The following is a 12056-nucleotide window of genomic DNA, read 5'->3' as shown; positions in this document are numbered from 1 at the left end:
CACATAACACGAATCAACAATAGATCAATTTTTCATTCAAAACACATATACACGTAAGTTACATCAAAAGGTTTCCCGGGAAAATCCGAAGTGTCACATTATCCCCAAGTTTTAAGAACTTTCGTCCCGAAAGTTAAGGCAGCCACTGTCAAGCTAACGTAAGTGAAAGCGTTTCAACGGGGTGTCACATCATCCCCCCGTTAGTTTGGAATTTCGTCCCGAAATTCGGTTGTAGCTTCAGTGCTGGGGTTTTCGTTAGGGAACAACTGGGGATACTTGTGCTTCATCTGGTCTTCCCGCTCCCAGGTATACTCTGGGCCACGTCGCGAGTTCCAACGGACTCGTACAAGAGGTATCTGGCTACGTTTGAGGATTTTGATCTCTCGATCAGTGATCTCAATCGGTTCCTCTGTAAAGTGTAGCTGTTCATCAATAGTCAGTTCCTTGAAAGGAATTACGAGCGTTTCATCTGATAGACACTTCTTCAGATTAGATACGTGGAAAACGTTGTGTACCGCACTCAGTTCTTCAGGCAGGTTCAATCTATAAGCAACCTTACCGATCTTCTCGGCAATTTCGAATGGTCCGATATATCGCGGATTAAGCTTGCCCCGTTTACCAAAGCGAACCACACCCTTCCAGGGTGAGACTTTAAGTAGAACCCGGTCACCGACCTGGAATTCCAAGGGTTTCCTACGCTTGTCAGCGTAGCTCTTCTGACGGTCACGAGCTGCCGCCATGCGTTGTCTGATCTGGGCAATCTTTTCCGTTGTATCTACCACCATCTCTGGGCCCGTGATTTGACTATCACCGATTTCCGCCCAGCAGAGAGGTGACCGGCATTTACGACCGTACAATGCCTCAAAAGGTGCTGCCTGAATACTGGTGTGGTAGCTGTTGTTGTAGGAGAACTCTACTAGCGGTAGATGCTTCTCCCAGTTCTTGCCAAAATCGATCACACACGCTCTAAGCATGTCTTCTAGAGTCTGGATGGTGCGTTCGGACTGTCCATCCGTTTGCGGGTGATAAGCGGTGCTCATGTCCAGACGTGAGCCAAAGGATTTGTGCATAGCTTGCCACAATTCCGAAGTAAATCGAGCGTCTCGGTCGGAAATAATTGAGGTTGGCACTCCGTGCCTCGAAACTACTTCCTTTAAGTAAATCTCCGCCAAGGTAGAAAACTTGTCTGTTTCCTTAATAGCCAGAAAGTGCGCGGACTTGGTCAATCGATCTACTATTACCCAAATAGTGTCATTTCCGCGTTGAGACCTACGTAGCCCTGTAACAAAATCCATGGAAATCTGCTCCCATTTCCATTTCGGAATTTCTGGTTGTTGGAGTAGACCTGCTGGCTTTTGGTACTCTGTCTTGACTCTGGCGCAAGTCAAGCATTTGCTGACGTATGTTGCTATGTGGGCCTTCATACCAGGCCACCAATATGTAGTCTTCAAGTCGTGGTACATCTTGTCCGAACCAGGATGTACTGAGTAGCGGGACTTGTGGGCTTCATCCATCACGAGTTCACGTAAATCTCCATAGAGTGGAACCCAAATGCGCCCTGTTACATAGTAAGCACCATCTTCTTTCTGTTCTAGTTGCTGCCTCGACCCTCGCTGAGACTCAGCCCTGATGTTTTCTGGCTTCAATGCTTCAATTTGGGCATTTCAGATCTGGGTAGGGAGGTTAGACTGGATGGTAAGTTGCAATGCTCGCACGCGCTTCGGTATAGTGTCCTTTCGACTGAGGGCGTCTGCCACGACATTGGCCTTGCCAGGATGGTATTTGATGGCGCATTCGTAGTCATTCAAGAGTTCGACCCATCGACGTTGTCTCATGTTCAATTCCTTTTGCCTAAAGATATGCTCGAGACTCCTGTGATCGGTGTAAATAGTGCACTTGGTACCGTACAGGTAATGTCTCCATATCTTAAGAGCAAAAACCACTGCTCCCAGTTCCAAGTCATGCGTCGTGTAGTTCCTTTCGTGTGTCTTGAGTTGTCGTGAGGCGTAGGCAATAACTTTCTCGCGTTGCATTAACACGCAACCGAGCCCATGGATAGACGCATCGCAGTAAACCACAAAGTCATCAGTGCCTTCAGGTAACGAGAGAATAGGGGCGCTGCAGAGGTTATCCTTAAGCCTCTGAAAAGCAGATTCCTGTGCTTCATTCCACTTGTAGGCGACGCCTTTCTGAGTGAGTATAGTGAGGGGCTGTGCAATCTTTGAGAATCCCTGAATGAATCTGCGGTAGTAGCCTGCCAAACCCAAAAATTGGCGAACTTCAGTGGGAGTCTTAGGCGTAGGCCAGTTCTTTATCGATTCGATCTTGGCTGGGTCAACATGAATTCCGTTCTTATTAACCACATGGCCGAGGAAATGGACTTCTCGAAGCCAGAAGTCACATTTAGAGAATTTGGCGTACAGTTGCTCGTTGCGAAGGAGTTCCAGAATAAGGCGTAGGTGTCGTTCATGCTCCTCTTGACTTTTCGAATAAATCAGGATGTCGTCGATAAACACAATCACGAATTTGTCGAGGTAAGGCTTACATACGCGGTTCATAAGATCCATGAACACTGCCGGTGCGTTAGTCATTCCGAAAGGCATAACGAGGAACTCGTAATGACCATAACGAGTCCTGAACGCAGTCTTTGAGATGTCTTCATTACGAACTCTCAGCTGATGATAGCCTGATCGCAGGTCAATCTTAGAATAGTAGCTCGATCCTTGCAGCTGATCGAATAGGTCGTCGATGCGCGGGAGAGGGTAACGATTCTTGATGGTAACCTTGTTCAGCTCACGATAGTCGATGCACATTCGGAATGTGCCATCCTTCTTCTTGACAAAGAGTACTGGTGCTCCCCAGGGTGATGAACTAGGACGGATAAATCCTTTATCCAGTAGTTCTTGCAGTTGCGTAGAGAGTTCCTTCAGTTCTGCAGGGGCTAGACGGTACGGTGCACGAGCTATGGGTGCTGCTCCGGGAGCTAGCTCGATTTGGAATTCGACCTGACGGTGGGGAGGGAGTCCAGGTAGTTCCTCAGGGAATACCTCGGGATAGTCACGTACTACAGGAAAATCTTCAATCCTCTTTTCCTTTTCGTGGGTGTTGGTGACAAGTTCTAGGATAGCGGTGTGCCCTTTTTGTAAACACTTCTGGGCTTTTAAAAGCGAGATAATGCCGGTGACTTCTCCACCTTTGTTGCCTTGAACGATGAGGGGTTGGCCGGAACGACGAGGTATACGAACTGCTTTCTCTTGACAGAGGATCTCAGCGCGATGTTTGGATAACCAATCCATACCAATGACGACGTCGAAGCTTCCAAGTTTGACAGGGAAAAGATCGATACTAAACGTATGGCCAGACAATTCTAGTGTGCAGTCGTGGATCATGTGCGTGGCCTCGATGTTCTTACCATTAGCTATCTCGACGATGTGCTTAGAATTTAATAATGCGGGCGAGTGCTTAAGTTTCTTACTAATGCGAAGGGATACATAACTGGCATCGGCACCGGAATCAAATAACACAGAAACATAACGATCATCAAGTAGGAACTTACCCGCCACTACGTTGGGGTCGTTCCTTGCTTCTCCAGCTCCAATCACGAAAGCTCTGCCCCTTGCATTCCCAGCATTGTTGTTTTGCTCATTGTTCCCAGCTCCCTGGTTGTTGTTGCGATTCTGATTCAGTTCAGGGCAATCCTTTCGCATGTGCCCTGTTGCCCCGCATTTAAAACAAGCTCGGTTGTTTCCCTGTTGCTGTTGCTGTTGGGGTTGTTGCTGATTCTGCCTTGCCGGGAACTGACTTCTACAATCCTTGGCTTCGTGCCCCATCTTGTGGCATCGCTGACACTGGCCTTTGCTACATGCCCCATTGTGGTGCCTGTTACACTTGTTGCACTTAGGGTAGCTTCCCCGGTAGCCACCCTGTTGCTGAATGCCCTTGTTGTTGTCAGTTTTCCTTTGCTGAGCTGGGGCCTGAGCAGAGTTGGCATCCTTGCCATGATTTCCATCCCACTTTCGTTTACCATCACTGGAAGTTCCTTCCGCAGCACTGATTCTTTTGGGCAACCTGCCCTCTTCCACAGCCTGGTTAGTGAGTTTGTGGGCAAGACGAACCACGGGCTGTATGGCAGTGAGGTTGGCCGAGGTTACATGGCTCCTGATTTCCGGGACTAAGCCCTTGATGTACAATTCGATCCTCCGGTACATGGGTCGGGACATGTTTGGACAAAGAGCAGCATAGTCGTTGGACAACTTGGTGTAGGTCTCAATCTCCGACCCAACCATCTTGAGTTCATAGTACTCGTCCTCGAGCTTGTGGATGTCATCCCTGTGACAGTACTCTTCCTTGATCATATCCTTGAAATCTTCCCATGCAGTAGCGTTAGCAGTCTCCAAACCAAGCATTTGAATTTGCGCCTTCCACCATGAAAGTGCGCTTCCCTCAAGAGTACCAGTAGCAAACTTCACCCGATTAGCAGGGGGACACTCGCAGACAGCGAAGACAGCTTCGACCTTCTCGATCCAGTGCAGGAGACCTATGGCACCCTCAGTGCCATTGAATGGAAGAGGCTTGCAATCCATGAAGGTCTTGAAGGTACAGACACGTGGTTGCACAGGCGCAGGCTGACCTGTTGTGAGGAGTGAAGCGAAACAGGTTTAGAGGCGAAGAGACGATGTGGCGGTAGGATCTAAACATCCTAAAACAACGAGCTTACCTATAGGGTGAGCTGCGAAAGCTGCAGCCACAGTGTTGAGCAGGTTAGTGAACTGAGCCTGAGTCATGTTGACGTTTCCTCGTCCGCGTCCACTCATTGTCTTCATAACCAGAAAACATAGTATGAGTGTGATGTCGTAACATAGCGAGAATGAGATAGAAGAGAGAAGGTGTATCTATCTAAGCAGGCAAACTAGTACGTATAGTAAAGCAGAAAGCATAAGACAACCAAGCAAGTAAATATGGGTCCGAGCTATGAGGTCAGATAAGTCGAGCCTTGCACTTGGAGTGTAGTGTCGTCACGAGTCACGGGTTATAGTCTGGTTTTTCTCAAAAAGATTTTTCCCCTTTTTAAAACCAAGTTCACTATAACCAATGGCTCTGATACCAATCTGTCACACCCCCAAAATCCACCTGCGGATAACACCCGCTTCGAGGGCGTGACTGACCAGGATCCAGCCACCAATTATACCGACTAATTAAATTGATAACAAAAGTAATACTTACTAACCATAAGATTAGCAAATATCAAGTTCAGAGTTTAAGGTTTCAAGTTTAAGCAGTAATAAGTAGCGGAAGCATAAATAAACAGTTTTAAACAATGTTCATAAGGTAGGTCATGATAAATGCCCAACACACGGGCAGACGACCACTACACATCCCAAGTAGCTGCTCCAGTCACTGGCCACCTGCAAAGCATGCAGTAAGGGAGTCAACAATAATGCTGAGTGAGTTCACTAGTTGTCCAGTTTTAATTACCAAAAACTCGTTTCACCAGTTAATTTATCCGTTTATACATGCCATGGGGAGCTACCCCAAAAGTTAGCGACTAAACTGTTTTTCCAATACCGAACACTAGGTAACCGTTTGCGTTTCCGCAGGATGCCCCGATGTCAATGTTCTATCATCATTGACGGATGCCTGAGTACATTAGTTCACGACCGATCCCATACCATGGCACGGTGTGAGGCTGGTAAGACCTAAATAGCGCTATCAACTAATAACCCGTTCGCCTGGCCCCGGCGACTAATCGGTATTATGTAGTAGGGACTTGAGTGATAGAGTTGCGTTTAGTGCCGTTTGGTTGCATTCCGTATAAACAGTAATTAACTAAAAGGGTTTCCCAATGACAAGGGAAGGAAAAGTAAGTTTGTTCCCAATAACTAGGGAAGGAAAGTGAATGGTATCCCCTTTACAAGGGGATAGGGTTGTTCTAGTCTCGTGTCCCAAACCACCGGGACGCATGCTTTTAAGTTGTGAACTCACCTTGGGTTGCTCGGTAGATTAAATACCCGGTCAAGTATGTTGGTCACCACGTCCTAGCATGGTTACCAAGTATGGGTCAAATCGGGTACAAGTAAACACATAGCGAACACGTATGGCAGTACATATAGCAACCACGTATAACATGCGAATACACAAACATTTGGGTTATTGGGTTGGCCCTAAACATATAATCAGCAGTAACAAACATGCAGTCCAGTCAACAGAAAGCCCAACAGTCAAAAGCCGAATAACCCTAAAACAGTCCAGTCGAGACAAGAGTGACTCGCAACCGAGGTTGCGACTCGCAACCGAGGTCTCGGTTCATCACGTTTTGGTTACGAGTCGCAACCAGAGGTTACGACTCGCAACTAGCGGTTCCGACAAGGCAACAGTGGTTACGACTCGCAACCGGACTCGATACGCGTTGATTACGACTCGCAACCGGGAGGTCTCGACAAATCCTGCTGTGGTCTCGAGTAGCAACCAAAGGTTGCGACTCGCAACCGGGATTACGTGCACATGAATCAGTTTCTAGAACCTGCAAACAGTACTGGCCAATAGAATTGCATTTTCATGCAAATTGTGTACTATATCCACTAACATGTTTTCTTGTCTAAAATTTGCACAATTCGGATCAAACTTAGCATATTTGAAATATTCAAGTGACATTCATCATGTTCATCATTATTCAAACAACATTCAAACAACATTCAAACAACCCTCATTATCATACAACCCAAAAACTATGCATAAAACCCTCTAATCAAACCCTTATATTTCTCGGACAACATCAATGCACGCAAACAAGTTATCAAAACAACATTTATCATGAAAATCCTATAACTCGACCCGAAACATGCACTTAACAACTATAATTATGAATGTTCATCCTACGCACATTTAACATCAATCGGACAACAACTATTTCATCAATCAATCATAACAAAACGGATGACATATTATTCATGAACATACAAACCAACAACATTCTTTAACATTCAAACCAAAAAGAACACTAACCGGCTAGGCTTAAGGTGTGAGGATGAACTTCTAAACGGGTGGGTGTGTGCGTTGATCCGAGATGGAAAGCCGAGTTCCTTGTTGCCGGTAGATCCGAGAGGGAGAAGGAGATGAGAGGGTGATCTTGGCTAGGGTTTTAGTGAGAGAGATGAGAGGATAGTAGGAGAGTGTTGTAAAAAAATGGTTAAGGGAGGGGAGGGTTGGTTTATATAATGTTCCGAGTTGGGCTAGGGGGGGGTTCCGGATTGGGTTTCTCGGTCACAAGGCCCAAACCGGCCTCGGGTCTCGGGTTTGGTTGTGGTTTCGGCTTGCTAATATAACACACGTATATATGTATATATATATATATTATACACATTATTGGCACATAACACGAATCAACAATAGATCAATTTTTCATTCAAAACACATATACACGTAAGTTACATCAAAAGGTTTCCCGGGAAAATCCGAAGTGTCACATGATTCTCATAAGGGAATGTGTCAGAGATGACAGGTGAATCAGGCTCTTTCCTTTTGCGAGAACTTGAACTCCGGAGCTTAGTAGTTGGCGAAGGCTTGGGAATGGTAATGGCCTTGGAGCTGCTGGGCTTGGATGAGACCGTGGCCTTGGGACTGGGCTCCTTCTTGATCTGGACGTGATCGGAATAACTGTCCAGCTTGTCAAGGTCAAAAACCTCAGGGATCTTGGCCGGTGCTGCATAAAGGGAAAGTCCTACATCTTTATTACTCTTTATTATATAGTATTACATTAATCAGTTATTTTCAAAGTAATTCTTACCAGACATTTCAGACGATGAATATTGACTGGAACTTGGGACGTGTGTGGTAAAACTCCTGTCACCTGCCGGTAACTGGTAAACCGCTTCGATTCTTTTTTCTGATTCCGCAGTAGGGGGAGCGACTTCCTTAAAGTTAACTGCAAAAAAATCAAATAAAAGGAAATTAGCAGAGGATAAAAGTCTCAAAGTATATGGGGATATTCATGATCCTACCGGTGGTTAACCACTCCACCGGAAGATTAGCACCCTCATGGATGGAGTCCCGTTTGACGAAGAAGAACTTGCGTTGCCATCCGTCCTTGTTTTTGGTGGCCTTAAGTATAAGGGGTTTACTAGAAGTTGAAAAGAGCAAGAACCGACTGGAACCCTGTGATCGGAGGCGGTAAGCAATTGGCATATCCTCGATGCAGAGGTCAGGATAATGGAGGTTTTTGATTTGGTTGAGCACAATCAATACTCTCCAAACCATGGGCATGGTTTGGGCAAAGGAAATACCAGTAGTTCGAAAGAATTGCGTTATGAACTCAGGAAATGGATACCGAAGATCTAGCGAAAAAGGGGATGCCGGAAAGCAGACCCAATCGGCAGAAGAAATATCTGATCGAATTGTTCGATCAAATGGTCTAAAAATCGTCCCATCGGGGAAGGCACCGGAAGCTCTCAATGCCGCAATGTCTGCGTTATCAAAAGCGCATATCTCCTTCTCGGAATTTTTGAGAAGATTTTGCTGAACGAAGGAGTCCGACGATTCACCGGTTTGGGAATGGACTCTAGTGGCCATTGGAGAAAAAATAATTTTAACAGGAAATGAGGAAGGGATAAGTGATTACCTGGGGATTCCGTTGATGGTATCTGGTTATCAAACAAGAAGAGAGAAGATATAGGGGCGTAATGGATATCCATCGAGTAAAAAGCGCGTTGGAAGTTATATACTGCTATCTTGACCGTCGTTTTAATAGTGTCGGTTTGCGAGATAAAATTTTAAAATATATCCGTTGGATTGGTATACCAACAGATATATTTGGTGACAATTGTTATGGGTCATTTTCTGAACATATATCCTGACTAATATTCTGCTCTTGATTGTTTATTTGTAATCAGGATACCGGATCAGGATATTGGTAACATCCTGGTACGATATCCTGGTATTGACTGAATTAATCACGTGCAGATTAGGAGGTGTAAGTCACCAACGTTCAAGAAGACTTCTTCCCCTCAAGACTCGGGCAAATCAGTTGAATTGAAGACGTTGAACCCGAAAGACCAGGACTGTAACGTTTACTTGGGAATATTCGAAGCATCCCGATTTTATTAGGATAGTTAGTTGTTTACGTTTAACTATAAATAGTATGATCAGATCAGGTTAAGGAACTCACTCACTCTCGCACACTTTGCTCTCTAGTTACTAGCAATCACTACACACAAACACTTGTATTCAAATCTCATTGTAACACTTAGTTGATCCGCATCATATCCTGCACTGTATCCTGATATTCGAAGTAATAGAAGAACAAGGCAGCTGCGATTGTCAGCTCCCGAGGTTTTGTGCCGGCGATATAGATTGATCAAGGGCTTTCCTCGTACATCTCGTGTCATCCTTTACATTTTTGCTCATTGTTTGATCATAGACATAGCTCTATATCTTGAGCTGTATCCTGAACCTGTTTTCACAAGCAACTTAACTTGAATATTTTCAACACACATTTCTAGCACACTACCTCACTTAACTAATTTGATCACTTAATTGCTTCGGTAATTTTTGACCAAAACAGTGATCATAAGGTATAACCTCAGAGGTTATTCCCTATGTAACTATGATCACTAAGCATGCTTGGTCGGATCCTAATGATCGACCAAACGGGTCGGGTTCGAAAGTCTAAGCGGTTGTTTAGACTGCTTAACTTACGACACTAAACAAGCACTAAACTAATAGTGACGAGTTAAACATGTCAAAACATGTTTAAACTACTTAGAAAACTGATTTGGTATCAAAACAAAGTGTTTTGTTACCTAAAAGTAGTTCCATGGCGAAATTCGTCCTAAAACACATTTTGACCGAAACTTTGACTCGTCACTACGCCTAGTTAACGTGGTAATCAGTAGGTATAATCGCTAAGGATTATAACCATCGTGATTACAATCACGTTGCAAAGTTCAAACGAACTTTGCGTTGACCATTGACTGGTCAAACTGAAAGTCAAACACTGTTTGACTTTTAAGCTAGGAAGGCAATAAAAGAATGAAAGAATGCTTACAAAGGGTCCTTGCTAGGGAGAACTTGATCTAATAATCTCAGGTATGAAGTAAATGACTTCAACTTAGAGAAAATCAGATCAAGGGTGAGTTGAAACAAATGAAATGGCTTGCTATTTATAGTAGTGCATGAAGAACAAGATCAAGACAAGTGTTTATGTAACCTCCAAGCAAGAAATCCTAGCCATACAAGTGTTTGATGCAGGTTAAAAGCCTTGGAGAGGTGTTAACTTGGTTAACACACAATAAAAATGACATAAACAGCCCCAGATCTATCAACAGTTTGCTGAAAATGGAAAACAATCGCTGGGCACTTTTAGGCGGCTCGCGTAAGCTGAGGGATAGGCTTACTCGGCCGGTGTAAACTCAGCAGATCAGCAACAGTTTCTGATTTTACAAGATCAGTCCCTGCATTGTGTATAAGCTCATTTTAGGCACATTTAACACCCGTTAAGCCATTTTCGAGGCTCTACAAGGTCAATAAAGTTTAGAGGACTCAAAATATGCTCGTAAAAGTCTCGGATGTCGCTTCGTTTGGTCGTACGGTCGCATTATTCGTCTAATTACGTCGAAACTCGAACGGACGCGAAAACGATCCAAATTAAGCGACGAACGGTATTTTTGCAAGCCGATCACTAAAATAAAAATATTTTAGTGTCTACAAAAATTTTGGATGTCCAGATGTGGTCAGAACGTAAGATATGCGCGAAAATGCAAACTTACGTCGTTTTTGACACTTTTAGTCCCTGTAAGATCAAATAAGCATATTTTCGCACACCGAACCACTCAAAGCTTATTTCTAAGCTATGTTTAGGTTATTTATGGTATTTTTAGCTTATGATCAAGTTCCGAACTGTACGTTGTCTTACGAAACGGCAGACTTTTGCAATTTGACGCAAATAGTCCCTGTGAGCGAATAAACTTGTTTTTGCCATACCAAACCCTCCAAAACTTATTTCTAAGTTATGTGAAGGTTATTTAAGGTATGATAAGCCTATGTCACTGTTCCGGAGTGTTTGTTGCGTTAAACTGATTGCGTTTACGCATCAGTTCGCGTATAACTTTCCAGAAAGCGATTTGAAGCTCGAAATCGAACAAGAATTGATATGTGCAAATGATACACATATTTATACCAATCCCCAAGTATGAAACACAATATTTTATTGGATTTGCATTTGTGTGATGGTCGTAGTGACACAGGTGTCACAAAAACTTAAGTATTTTTTTAATCATCAATATTGGATTTTAATTAATATTAATAACATAATATTATTAATAATCATAAATTAAAATTAGATATTAATTAAATATTATTATTAATCAATTGAAAAAGAAAGGGTTATTGGATTTTAATAATCCTAAGTTTCACCAGTTGGCCGATAATAATCCCAACTATAAAAATTCCCTTCAATAATCCCAACTTGTAAAAGTTTGGCCACCATTGTTCCTTTTCAAACATATAAGAATTTGGTCTCCTCAATAGATTCAATTACACCTAGAGACTCCTTAATTGATTTAAGTGCACCTATGTTGGAAAAGGATCAATGGTGGCCAAACTTTTACAAGTTGATATTATTGGAGGAAATTTTTAAAGTTGGGATTATTATCGGCCAACCGGTGAAACTTAGGACTATTAAAATCCAATAACCCAAAAAGAAATACCATGGGACATTAGTTGTAATTTTGAAGAAGAAAATGTTATGTAACTTTAGTTGGAATTCTTTATTAGAATTAGATTATATTAAAAAAAAAAAAGTTTAGCTCATATGATTTAGTGCTATGTCAAACTTTAATTACACATTTATCCAATTTAAAATTCAAATTAGTTAGGGCCCTTATATTATAAATACCGGTTTCACTCATATCAATCAGTTAGGTCCTTTATATTATAAATACCAACATATATATATATATATATACATATATATATATATATAGATATAGATATATTGGGAGTTAGAAACAGGGTGAAGGAAATCCTTATAAAATTGTCAAATCATCTATTGTATCACAACTAGT

Source organism: Helianthus annuus, chromosome 14 (assembly GCF_002127325.2).
Source record: "Helianthus annuus cultivar XRQ/B chromosome 14, HanXRQr2.0-SUNRISE, whole genome shotgun sequence".
NCBI lineage: Eukaryota > Viridiplantae > Streptophyta > Magnoliopsida > Asterales > Asteraceae > Helianthus > Helianthus annuus.
The sequence above is the reverse complement of the archived record's forward strand: the minus strand, read 5'-3'. Positions refer to the sequence as shown.